Here is a 14,709-nt window from a genome sequence, read left to right on the forward strand (position 1 = left end):
CCACCACCACAGGGATCGATGCCAAGACCTCCAGTGTTGAAACGAGGCATATTTCACTCGGTCTGCCACTTGAGCTCTGGACTGGGTGGGTCCCAGTGTTGAAATGGGGTATCTTTCACTCAGCCTGCCACGTGAGTTGTGGAGCTGGGGCTCACGTCAGATCACACTCCACTGGCAGCCACACCCCACCCTAGCCACTTCAAGGTGGGCCCCCTATAGATGGTTGGGATGTCATGTAAACATTATGGTGTGTCCCACATAGATGGGGTCCACCGGTAGATGGCATGGATGATATACACTCATTATAGGTGGGCCATAGTCATAGAAAAAGAGAGAGAGGCATCGGCGATGTCGGAGGTGATGGAGGGGCTCCGCCACTATGAGCCCCTCTTTGATACAAAACATACATCAAGGTGGGTCCTAATAGACATGGACCATTAAATTAAACAAATGAATGAAATACAAAATCTAAAATCACCCACGCCTTCTTCTTGCTCCTTTGGCTTCTTTTGCTCCTTAGCTTCGATCCTAACAAAGGAGATAGATTTTTGATGGTTGAGATGGGAGATGAGAGGGGAGGAAGTGGGCTACACACAAAGTTCTCATGGAGAAGGGAAAGAGCTTGGACGTGTGAGGCTTTCTCTTACTTGGGAAAATGAGTTGAGAAAATGAGAGAGAGGATTGAAAAGAGAGAGATGTGATAGAGTGATGGATGGGAGAGAGAGGGATGGGTGTGTAAGGGCCTTTTTGACTTTTGTAATAGATTGTGTAAGAAAGGTATGTGTGGTATAAGAAACTTTTGACTTTGGGGTTGCTTGGGGATGGGTGAGAGGTGATGGTGTACTTGACATGTACTTGACATGATGAGATTGATTGATTGATTGATTGATGTGATAAGTCGTAGAGATTCTCTCGAAATTCGCATGCGCAGCATTTTCCTCGCACCGAACACTGGCCCACATCTCCTAGTCAGAGTATCGGATCGGCGCGCGAGATGTGGCATCGGAACTGCAGCAACGGCGCGGTCATAGGGGTACAAGTCTCAGTTTGAGTCAATTCAAGTTGACAGTATGTGACTCAGGGTCGCACGCAAATACCAATTAAGGGTCGAAGGTTGCCGAAATTCGACCGGAAAGACCGCGGAAGCTTACGGAATGGTACGGTCTAAGATACGGGTCTTATAGGGCTGGTCACACAAACATCAGTGTATCATTGGTCAATAGAAGGTAATATTGTATTTTTCTTTTTATACAAGGGTTGTCTCTTGAACTTCATTCAGTTTCTTGCTTTTCTTTTTTGATAGATCAATTTATATTTCAATTAGGAACTTCCATTACGTTGTTGAATTGCTGGTTGTAAAATTTACGGCACTTAAAAAACTTATTTGCAGGTGATTCGGAGCCTATAAAGATGTTTGATAGAACAACTAATCTGATAAATAACCAAATAATTAACTATCGATGTGATCCATATGAAAAGTGACTTCTCTTGGATTTATGCATTGATTAGGCAATTAATTTTCATTATTTAAAAAAAAAAAATGAGAAACGCCGACGTTTTAAATCCGTCGGCTTTCAACACCCATGCCCCCTTTCCCGACAGACCGTCCAACAGCTAAAAGGTCCTTGCCGATGGTTTTTAACCATCGACGTTGCCCTATTTTTTGCAGTGCTTGTACGGTTCTTATGTGGAATATCACAGGGGTCTCATACACTTCCAACACTGGCTACCACCCATCGTGCGCATAACCAAGCAAGTGAAAGAGACCTCACTATCCGCCTCGTCAATGATATGCCAAAACCCACTCGGCCCATCAATAGCGAACCCATTTCAAATCTAGTCAGACTCAACCTAACATATAGCCCCCTTCATCCGGGTGGCTTAGGTCACAACCCCTTACAACTGACCCCGGCACAGTGGAAGACGCAACTTACTAGTATTCGACACTCGTGTGCTCGTAACTCCACTCGATATAGACATTCAAGCATCTTACTATTACTATAGAGTTTATGGCCTTTAACCCATGGACATCCATAGTGCCCAATATGTTATAATAGAATTTTTGAGGTCCCTAAACTCATCTACCAGCCATGGCAAAGCTGCAATGGCTACAACCTTAATGTCGCTAATGTATATGCTACGACCCATATGCTGCTAGGGTGTGATGTGATCATGACATACATAACGCATTATGAATGATTCACACTATTCAAGTCATGCACAAATCATGCGATAGTCATGCGGGTGACCTTATCTCATACGAGTCCCCAATGAGTCCTGAGACATGTAGGTTCGCCTTACATCTAGCAAACTAATTCAAGATATGAGTACCAACCACAACCCTGTGGCCGGTTGTACATCATGATACATTCACATCAATAGTCAGGCATACATGTTAGTGCATTGATTGTGCACTTTGTTTGTCAATCACATGAGTTCATGTGTTATGTAGTTAGTTGAGCCCTTGGAAGCTGAAGACCGAAGACATAAGTGGACATGAGCATCAAGGAGCAAAGAACGGGTAAATGAAGTGCCTTAGTGACCCTAACCCTTGACCCAAAATAACCCATTGAACCTCTAGATGATCTCAACCCTATAGGTAAAGCTTATTGATCATTCCTTAGCCTTAGAAGTTTAATTGGTACATGATAAGTAAGGCCAGCAGAGGTGCAAAGCTATTGTGAAATTTTATGCCCAAAATAGTAATTTTTTAGTTGACTTCGATCACATCGATAAGCTATCAATAAGACTCAATCCAATCGAAGGTTTAATCGATGTGATCAAATAATGAGTCCAGCAACCAACAGATATATATCTAGAATTTCTCGATGGGAACGATAGAGGGTTCGATCCAATCGAAGGACCTTCAATCCCATTGAAGACCATTTTGATCATATCGATAGAGCCATTAACATGCGATTTTATAGCCATTATAAATCAATTTCTTATAAAATGTCATTCAGTTCTTGAGCATTTAAAGGGGTTTTCGGTACAAATAGAGGCCAGGTGTTTTCTCACTCATACCACACATCCTACATCATTATCCAAAAGTTTCATGTTAATCTTCTTGTGATCATTCACTCTAATGAGCATTGCATGCTCGTATTAAAAGATTTGGATGAACTCTCACCTTTCTAGAGATTAGGCATTATGTCAATAGTTAAATCCTTATCTAAACTCTCTATAAGACCCTTATAGGTGAATCCCCTAGGAATTAAAATATTCTCATAAGTTGTAGGAGAATCACTCATCACCTTAGTTACCTCAAAGGAGCACTTCATGTAAGGTGTTTAATCTTGGAGCTGAAGGGGGAGCAAAGGGAAGTTGATTGAAGCACAGGAGAGCATCAATCAAGCAACCCAAGACGGTGCATCAACAAGGCTCAATCCGACAAGTAAGGTTGTCAATTGTCGAGTTCGTGTACACTCCTTCCTTATGTAGGATTAAGTGTAAGAGTTTCAATTGCCAAACTCGATTAGGTTCTTATGTAAGACCATTGTTCTTGTGTAAGAGCTAGATCAAAGTCCTTGTATAAGCCACCGAACATGGGTGTGTACATGTTACTCTCTCAGTGAGCCTCTAATAGGAGTAAACGTAGGTCCTTGGATTAGGACTAAGGTTGTTGGTTAGCTGATAGAATACCAACTTATCTCTTGTAGGAGCCTCTGGCAAGAGTGTATGCTAAGGTCCTTGTGTAAGGTTGTATAGGTTAGAGGTGAACCTGATTTAAAAGTTCTGATTGTGAAATCTGGTACACTCATAGGTTGATTGCATCCGCCAGGAGTGGAGTAGGGAAATCAAACTACTATACTTGCTTCTGTTTGGGATTATCTTTGAGCACTTGTTTAATTATGCTTATGTGATTAATTGATGAATTACATGTATGCATGATTAGATGAATGTTAGGATTAGATAAGTAGCACATCCCACACACATGTACACTATCATATTTATAAACTGGTTGCTTGATTGCCACATCTTTTGCAGTCTGTGATTGGACCACTAATGGCTTGGAAGCCTTAGTGTGAAATTGCTTTACTTAGTTTAATTTACAAATTAAATTGAGTTAAGTAATTGTGTTTAAAAGGCATCTCTTTTCTTAATTCCTCCCTCTAGGACATAGTCTTCATTTCTTAGCTCCATCAAGCTTTTGCACATAGTTGTGGAATTATATTTCACTTAATTTCAATACATATGATGTGTATGAGCATACGAATAGGCATGGTATGCATTACACAAAGCATATTATCAGTGTTGACCATTTTCAGGCATACCAGTACGTTACCAATCATGGCACATACATAAACATATCCATTCATATATACACATAGGGTGTATTATCATTAAATGGCATAATATGAAAATTAGGATGACCCGAAAGGTGGGTCCTACTAGAAGTTAAATGTTAAGTGGTGTAGCCCACTTGAGACTTACTTTGGCCTCATTCTTAAGCATGTGCATATAACATGGCTAGAAAAATAGATGTACGATGCAGATAAAACATATACATTATTATGGGTAAAATCGAGCTAACCTGATATATGAGACACATTGCAAAAAACCATGAACAGACTCTCCAAACTACCAAAGTACTTACTACTATGGAAGATGAGCTGAGCAGAAAGACTCAATGACCGAGCTGAAACAGTTAACCCAACTTGGAGAAAAAGTTCTTCGATAAACATCGACTATGGATACCGACCTTGATCACCTCGACCACAAACGCCAACATCGAGCTCGGAATAGAAACGTCTAGAGCGAATCCTATACCATATACGAGCAGAACTACGCAACGGAATCCTAGTAGAAGATCATGCCAATCAAGGCATAATGAAGAAATATTCAAGAATGGATTCCAACTCCAACATGGGCCCTTTCAGCGTATCTTGCAAATCTACTAAGGCATGCAAGTTGCCTAACAAACCTATAAATACATCATCCTGTTTAAGGGAAAGATACACACACATAACGATCCTGAGTTTAACTATACCTACTTTGAGTCCATCAACCTAACTTAGGCATAGGAGGATCCCCAGCTACAACTAGTGCCCCTAGTATTATCTTATTCTCCGTTAAAGTACAGGTATCCATTCGCTCACAGAAGGTGAAACAGAATCGACCATATTTAAGAGATAACATACATCAAGGCGGTTTCAGTCTAAAGTGATATATCAATATGGATAGACAGCATGAATACAAGAAGTACGCAGATGGGGCACACAGCATTTTAGACCTAGCTAACATTTATTTTTACCCTGCATACACGGGTCGGGTGACATCTTGAACAGGTTAGATGTCAAATAATGTCACAGTCGGCCCTGGAGTAGACTGTTTCAACTGTAGAAGTTCAATCACCAATGTTTTCTATGTGGGCCCACTTGCACATGGCAGCATGGATAAACCACATACATCATGGTGGACTCTCTAACAGGTTAGATTGCGAAGAAACATCATGGCCTACTTGGGGAAGGTTATAATAGTAGGCGTGCAATCCAGACCGTTTTCTGTAAGGAGGTCTAACTGAGCTTGGATTCGTCGCATACCATGAGCTAGAAGAATAAATGGACGGTGTGGATATGACGTATACATCATAGGTGGACCTGCTACTGATGGACGGCAGGGATATACAACACGTACAGCGGGTGGGCCCTTCAAGGAGATTTCCATGGTGGACATTCAATCAGCACCCAATTCCCTGAGTGCGCTCCAGCTGAGATTCAGGTCTGACCCTCTCAAAATGGGATGGAATGATGGTTGGATGGTGTGGATTTCATGCATGCAACATGTGGGTCCCACTGCCCAATGGGCCCACATCAAAACGAGCTGGAAAACAGAAGAACAACATGGGTCTAACACCTGTAACATGCGCGTCAGGGTGGTTTCACGGTGGGCATATAAGAGAAATTTCCAACTGTATGACCCAATTATGGCCCATTTACCTGTTTAAGCTCACTTCTTTTTAGCTTCCAAGAATACTCCCCAGACGTTGGGACAGATTTTCACATTACAAGAATGCCCCTGCTTTTCAAAAAAGCGATTTTTGGAAGCCACCGTTCCCTGTGGCTACGGATTATAACCGTAGCCATCGAAGAAATAAGTGGGCAATGGGACAGCAACTCAAGGTCGACCAGGCCAGGCTGTTTTATGGATGGACGCGTGCATATAGTCACATACATCACAATGGGCCCCACAGTCAGGTCCCACCAACCATGGTGGATCCCAGATCTCACCTAATCCGCTCCCATTTTTAGAACACTACTTAAACAAATCTCCACCTCGAGCTGAAGGGACCCAAAGGGATGAGGAATCCCAAGAGTTCCTTTTGCATGTGTCATTGGATGGGGCTCACCCGCATGTGTTGATCATTATTAATTAGATTTTTAATATCATGGATCTCACTACATAGCTCAAACAATAAGTGTCTACTGATTCAATTTTTTGCAAAAAAAAATAATAATAAATAGAATTTAAGAGCAGATAAGCATTTTGATTAGCTATCGGTAATTCATCTTGTTATGATGATCATGACCATGGGTTTAGCAACAAGTTCTCTAGCAAATGATTGAATTGTGTTTGGATTTACAGGTGAATTCAATTGAGAACAATCATTGTAACCAAGAGGGAATGACAGGAAGTGGCTCTCAAATTGCAATTTTGTAAATCCAACTTGAAAATAACACAAGGGCTCATTTGACATACGTAGTAGAATTTAAACACTGGAATTTAGTAAGTTTTGCAACATGAAAAATTAAGTGGAATTTGTTAATTGAATATATGTGCTATATCCAATTCATTTCATGCATTTCACAGTCAATTCAATTCATTTTACGATCAATTCCCTTCACTTCATGATTAATTCCATGCATTTCATGGTCAATTCCCGTCATTTCATGGTCAATTCCATTCATTTCACAGTCAATTCCGGCGATTCCCCTTCACTTCACGGTCAATTCCCTTCACTTCACGGTCAATTCCGTGCTTTTCACGGTCAATTCCATTCACTGCACGGTCAATTCCATGCATTTCACTTCATTCACTCACTTACACTTAAATACATGTCCGAACTCATCTCTATCATCCCTATTCCCTCAAATACATGTCCGAACTCATCTCTTCCATCCCTATTCCGTCTTTTCACCCATTTTCTTCATTAAATCTCCATCCTACTATCACATTACATCTTCCATTTCCATTCTACTCAAGGCTACCTGCATTCGTTTTCTGAGAGGACGTGAATGCATTGATAAACGTGAAATATTGTAGGCATGGAATTGACCGTGAAGTGAAGGGAATTGACTGTGAAGTGAAGGGAATTGACCGTGAAATGAATTGAATTGACTGTGAAGTGAAAGGGAATCACTGAAATTGACCGTGAAATGCATGGAATTGACGTGAAATGAAGGGAATTGACCATGAAATGCACGGAATTGATAGTGAAGTGAAGGGAATTGATCGTAAAATGAATTGAATTGACCGGGAAGTGAAGGGAATTGACCATGCATTTCACAGTCATTTCCATGCATTTCACAGTCAATTCCATGCATTTCACGGTCAATTCCGGCGATTCCCCTTCACTTCATGGTCAATTCAATTCATTTCACGGTCAATTCCCTTCACTTCACGGTCAATTTCGTGCATTTCACGGTCAATTCCCTTCACTTCACGATCAATTCCATACATTTCACAGTCAATTCCCTTCACTTCACTGTCTATTCAATGCATTTCACGGTCAATTCCCTTCACTTCACAATCAATTTCATGCATTTCACGATCAATTCCCTTCACTTCACAGTCAATTCCCTTTACTTCACGGTTAATTTAATGCATTTCACGGTCAATTCGCTTCACTTCACGGTCATTTTCATGCATTTCACAGTCAATACCCTTCATTTCACAGTCAATTCCATGCATTTCACGGTCGATTCCGGCGATTCCCCTTCACTTCACGGTCAATTCAATTCATTTCACGGTCAATTCCATGCATTTCACGGTCAATTCCCTTCACTTCACGGTCAATTTCATGCATTTCACGGTCAATTCCCTTCACTTCACGGTCAATTCAATGCATTTCACGGTCAATTCCCTTCATTTCACAGTCAATTCCATGCATTTCACAGTCAATTCCATGCATTTCACGGTCAATTCCCTTCCCTTCACGGTCAATTCCATGCATTTCACAGTCAATTCCCTTCACTTCACGATCAATTCCATGCATTTCACAATCAATTCCATTCATTTCATGGTCAATTTAATGCATTTCACGGTCAATTCCCTTCACTTCACGGTCAATTCCATGCATTTCATAGTCAATTCCCTTCACTTCACGGTCAATTCCCTTCACTTCACGGCCAATTCCATACATTTCACGGTCAAGTCCGGCAATTCCCCTTCACTTCACAGTCAATTCCATGCATTTCATGGTCATTTCCATTCACTTCAAGGTTAATTCCAGCAATTCCCCTTTACTTCACGGTTAACTCCATGCATTTCATGGTCAATTCCCTTCACTTCACGATCATTTCCATTCATTTCATGGTCAATTCCCTTCACTTCACGGTCAATTCCTGCAATTCCCCTTCACAATCAATTCAATTCATTTCACGGTCAATTCCCTTCACTTCATGGTCATTTCCATGCATTTCATGATCAATTTGCTTCACTTCACGGTCAATTCTGAAAAGGCCTAACTATATGTCCTAGAGGAGGGGTGAATAGGACTATGCTAAATTAAAACTTTAACAGCAGATTTTAAATGAATAAAGTAAAGATAACACTATAAACCAATCACTGTATGAAAATGTAAAGCAACCTTCAAATACTAAAACAGTGAGGTTAATACTAATGTTGCTCTAAGGACAACCTTGCACCATAAAAACCAAGGGTTTATGTGTAAGACCCGTATCTTAGCCCATACTATTCCGTAGGCTTCCGCGGTCATCCCGGTCGAATTCCAACAACCCGCAATCAGTTATCGGCGTTTGCGCGCAACCCTAAGTTGTGTCCCATATATCAGAGTCAGCTCAACTCGAAACTTATACCCTTGCGACCGCGCCGTTGCTGCGGTTCCGACGCCGTGTATTACGCGCCAAAACGATACTAGGGTCAGGAGATGTGTGCCCACGTTGGGTTTGAGAAAAAATGTTGCACGTTGCAAATCTCAAGAGAGCATCACATCAATCCCATCAAACAGGTACACATCACACATTAATGTCAAGTACAACCACCTCTCCTTTAAGTCAACTCTTTCTTACAACAAGTACACACCCTTCACCCATCACCATCCCTCTCCCCATCACCCATCACTCTCTCACCCATCCCCCCTCTCTCTCTCTCTCTACATCACATCTCTCATTTCCTCCTAAGCTCCATGAGAGCAACCCACGTCCAAGCTCCATGGGAGAGAAAGCTAGTGTGGCCCACCTTTCTACCACCCGATCCCACCATCCTAAGCCCATCTTAACCGTTGAAATTGTCCCTTTGGGATTTTATCATGCATTGGTGGAAGAATGAAGAAGAAATCTCGAGGTGGGTGATTTTTATTTCGATTTGATGAATTGAGGGCCCATTTATGATGGGGCCCTTTATGATGTATGTGTATGATCAAGGAGGGACCCATAGTGGCGGGGTCACTCCGCTACATCTCTCTCTCTCTCTCTCTCTCTCTCTCTCTCTCTCTCTCTCTCTCTCTATCCTCCCCTTAGAATGAAGTGGGCCCCACCTATTTGTGTTAAACCTACTCCATCCATCAAACGGTGTGGCCCACAGCATTTCGGGTGAGATCCGCCGTCCATTATTGGGACGGTGGGAGGTCCCACTTGCTGGACTAAATATCATATAATATATTGATATTATATAGATATATATATATATATATACACATGGTGGGCCATGTCCATGTGGGACCCACCATGATGCTCGTGTTATTTCCACACCGTCCAGCATCTAGGGACGCTGGACGTGGCCCCACAGTAATGTGTGAACTGACCGTGTTGCATTCGTTCAGGCAACAACAACCAAATAATATATAAAATAAATATAATAATATAAACATAAAGGTTTCGGGTGGGCTGCTCATGCAAGTCCCACCTTGATGTATGGTTCCAATCCAAGCCGTCCATCCTATTTCCCAGCATATTTTAGGTATTGAGCCGAAAAATGAAGACAATCCGACTATCGGGCCAGTCATACCATAGAAAACAGTATTATTACCATTGAAAACCCACCTTGATGTTTCTAGCTGCCAAACATACTACATATTGGACTCATTTGGTCCGTCATAAGCTTTAAAACCCAACCAGTGGGTTAGATCTTACATATGTGGGCCCCACCTATGGAAAAAAATCCAAGAATTAAAAAAAAACAACAAACATGTCAGCAGCAGGCGCTGTGCTACTGACCGTCTGAGGACGCTAGCAACGTCCTGCTGCACGCTGGGAGGCTGGACGTGGGACCCACATCCGTAGACCCCACCGTGATCAACACCTTGCATTTGGTGGCCCTCCTTTTATGCTGTGGGCCACCCCCAAAAAATCAGTTGTATACAATACTCAGGTGGCCCACATGGCAGGAATTAGTGGTGATTGAGCGTCTGCCATTGGAACCCTTTTTGGGTGTCTCAGGAGCCTTGGACCATTATGAAATTTGTTTTCCTCTTCATCCAGGGTCTGCGTGACCTTAGCAACGGTTTGGATGGCAGATAAACATCATGGTGGGCCCCACATGGGACCCAGTTCTATGAAGTGAATTGGCTAAGGTACCGTGTACAGCAGCTTGTTATATCCATTCTGTCCAGCCGTGGACCCCAGTTGCTGTTGTGTGAGATCCAACCGTCCATCAGCAATTGTAGCTGCTGTAAGACGTAAGTTCTGTGGGCCCTAATCACAAGGTATACGTGTGGTGGGTCCCACACGTGTGGACCCACCTGGCATATATATTTCATCCTGATCGTCTGTTAAATGACATCCAGGGCTGGACGTTTGCATGAATGGTAATATATATGTGTGTGTGTGTGTGTGTGTGTGCGTGTGTGTGCGTGTGTGTGTGGTGTATATATTATATATAAACATCATATCTGGTGGTCCACACCACGTGGTCCCACTTGATGTATATGTATAATATATATAATATTATATCTGGTGGGCCACACCACGTGGCGCCACCTAATGTATATGTTTCACTAATCCCATCCACCGGCTGGACCCTTGGACGGTGGGATTCCCATGATGTATGTGTTGTACATACATGTTGTCCAGCATGTAGAGCTCACGTGTGATGTATCTGTTTTATCTTAGCCGTCCATCATTTGGATGATGGGACACCACCATGAGATATTTGTTTAATTCATACTGTCTAGAATATTTGGACGGTGCTAGACCATGTTTGGACGGTGCTAGACCATGTTTGGGCGGTGCTATGGACTACACCATGTTGTATGTATTACACCCACGCTGTCCACCTATTTTGACGGTGTTATACTGCCACACCGTGATGTGTTTGTTTCATCCACACCATCCAGATAGTGCTGGATGGTGCTAGACAATGTTTGGATGGTGCTAATCTACCTGGATACTGTTTGGACAGTGCTGATCATCATTAGTGGGCCATATGCCCCATAGAATGATGTGTACAATGATAACACATGATGCACCTGTAACTATTGAGATGATTTTAGATGTAATCCAAGCTCCCACTTGTGAGGCCCACTTTGATATACTTGTGGCCCATCGTGATGTATTTGAGGCCCAGGCGTAGGGCCCACCTATTGTGTATTCAAGGCCCGATGTGACGTGTGATTTTGCCATGATGTATGTAATGATGTTTATGTGAGCCACTCCTTGAGAGCAATGTTGGTTGAATGTCTACATTGATGGGCAATAATGGTTTAATGTCTACATTGTTACCTTCCCTTAAGCCTTGATCGACCGATCATCGAGGCATTGAGGCCAATTTCAATTGTCGTGGCCGATTGCCGATTCTGATTATCGATCAATCCGATTGTCGTGACCGATTTACCGATTTTGATTATCGATCGATCCCGATTGTCGTGGCCGATTGCTGATTTCGATTGACGTGATCGATTTACCAATTCTGATTATCGATCGATCCAATTGTCGTGACCGATTTGCCGATTCTGATTATCGATTGATCTGATTGTCGTGACCGATATGCCGATTCTGATTATCAATCAATCTCGATTATCATGGCCGATTGCCGATTCCGATTGACATGACCGATTTGATGATTCTGATTATCGATCGATCCAATTGTCGTGACCGATTTGCCGATTCTAATTATCGATCAATCCCGATTGTCATGGCCGATTGCCAATTCTGATTGACGTGACCGATTTACCGATTCTGATTATAGATCTATCCTAATTATCGTGGATGATTGTCGATTTCGATTAACGTGACCGATTTACCAATTCTGATTATCGATTGATCCGATTGTCATGACCAATTTGCCGATTCTGATTATTGATCAATCCCGATTGTCGATTCCGATTGACGCGACCGATTTGCCGATTCTGATTATCGATCGATCCTGATTGTTGTGGCCGATTGCCAATTCCGATTGATGTGACCGATTTGCCGATTCTGATTATCAATCAATTCCGATTGTTGTGACCGACTGGCCGATTCTGATATCAATCGATCAGATTGTCGTGACCGATTTGTCGATTCTGATTATTGATCGATCCCAATTGTCGAGGCCGAATTCAATTGTCGAGGCCAATTGTCGAGACCTATATGATGTATATACGACCCGTAGTTGAGGCTCATTGTGATGTATTCGTGGCCTATGGGCAAGGCCCATTGTGATATGTATTAAGCCTATGATGCATGACCCATTTGATGTATTCGAGACCCATGTGTAGGACCCACATGTCATGTATTTGAGGCCCTTGAGCAGGGCCCACCTGTTATGTATATGTGGCCCTTGAGTAAGGCTCATTGTGTTGTATATAGACCTTTGTGTGAAGACGTGGGCCCATAATATATTTGACTCTATTGGGCCATTCTTTGGGGGCAATGTTGGTTAAATGTCCACATTGTCGAGGCCGATCATTGATACCGATTATGAGTATGTGACATCATAGCATCATGATACATGCCCATACGCATCATCTGCATGTTTGTTATGAGATGTGATTGACCATTACATATGTCATTGGGCAGGATGATATGAGACTCCCTGATAGGCGGAGATTATCTCACATGAGCGCACGGCATGCGCAGGATTGATGCATGACTGGATTGTATGACTCATGCATCTTGCATTATGATTACTGTACACCCTAGCGACATCAGGGTCGTAGCCTCTACAGGCATATCGTGGATGGCTAGACGGGACACCAAAAATTTGTTCTAGCATCGGGCTACCATAGATGGCCCTGGGTGAAAATTTCTAAACCCTCTTGGTACTAGAGGACGCCCCAACGTCGAGACCGAGTAGATACATGAGCGCCCGAGTGCCGAGTACTAGGAGGCCGCGTCTCCCAATGTGTCGTGATCAGTTGGGAGGGGGTGTGGCCTTACCCGCCCGAGAGCAGGGGCCATTGCTAGGCTAAGTTTGACCAGCTCGCGAATGGGTCTACTATCGATGTGCCGGATAGGTATTGGTAGACTATTAGCCAGGCGGATAGTGAGGTTTCTTACGCTCACTTGGACTGTGCGGCTAGGAGAGCGGCAGTGCCATTTAGAGTGTACTAAACCCCGGTGATGATCCCAGAGAGGAACTGTACTGATATGTGGACTTATTGAGCAGGAGTTGTATACTCATTCATTCACTATTCACTCAGGCTGGTGGTGCGCAACTATTTGTTACGTATACCTTCGCAATGGCCAGGATTTCGGTTGGGGCGCGCGACTAACTTGAGATCAGGAGTTTTCCACATCGAGTCTGACTATCCAAATTTAGGTATGAGACTGGTTTGGATAGAAGTCCTTTGTGATGGACCCCATAGCCTACGATACTATGTATTATCATCCCAACTTCACACTTCAGCATGGGCATCCCATTCACACTGCATATTGCATTACATCCGCGACATATGACATTTTGGATTACTGTGTTTTTGCATTTATATGGTCTAAATACGGCTGACGCTATTCGTGAATTCATCAGGAATTGCATATTGCATCGCATCCTTGGCTCTTTATGACTCCTCATTTGCATAGTTGTTCTATATTGCGTATTTTGATATTGATTAACTCATGAACTTGTCCATATTTTCGCTTACTCTGTTATCGTACGATTTATGATCTTGTCAGTATTTCTGCTCACTCTGATAATTCATGATTTTGTCAGTATTTCTGCTTATTCCAATATTGTACGGTTTATGGATTACCAGTATTTTCAGTATTGTATGATGATGGCATTGTATTGAATACTTGGCACTAACCTTGTGCACACACTTACACCACCCTCTAAGCTTTCTATAAGCTTATGCATGATAGATGCGTGCAAGTGATGTTAGGTTGCAGCAGTGTTGAGCTTAGAGCGTGTAGCGGTCTTCTGGAGCTTGATTTTCGATTTATGTACTTCCCTTTCAGCATTGTACTCATATGATGATATTAATGGATATACGATGATGATGTTGCCTTTGTGAATTGGGTAATCTTGTGGTTATGCTTATTACGAGTTAAATGTACACAAAAAAAAAAATCCTCCTTGTAGGATCATAGGATCAGAATCTGGCGTATGGAC

The sequence above is a fragment of the Magnolia sinica genome, chromosome 14 (genome assembly GCF_029962835.1).
Source record: "Magnolia sinica isolate HGM2019 chromosome 14, MsV1, whole genome shotgun sequence".
In the NCBI taxonomy this organism is placed as follows: domain Eukaryota; kingdom Viridiplantae; phylum Streptophyta; class Magnoliopsida; order Magnoliales; family Magnoliaceae; genus Magnolia; species Magnolia sinica.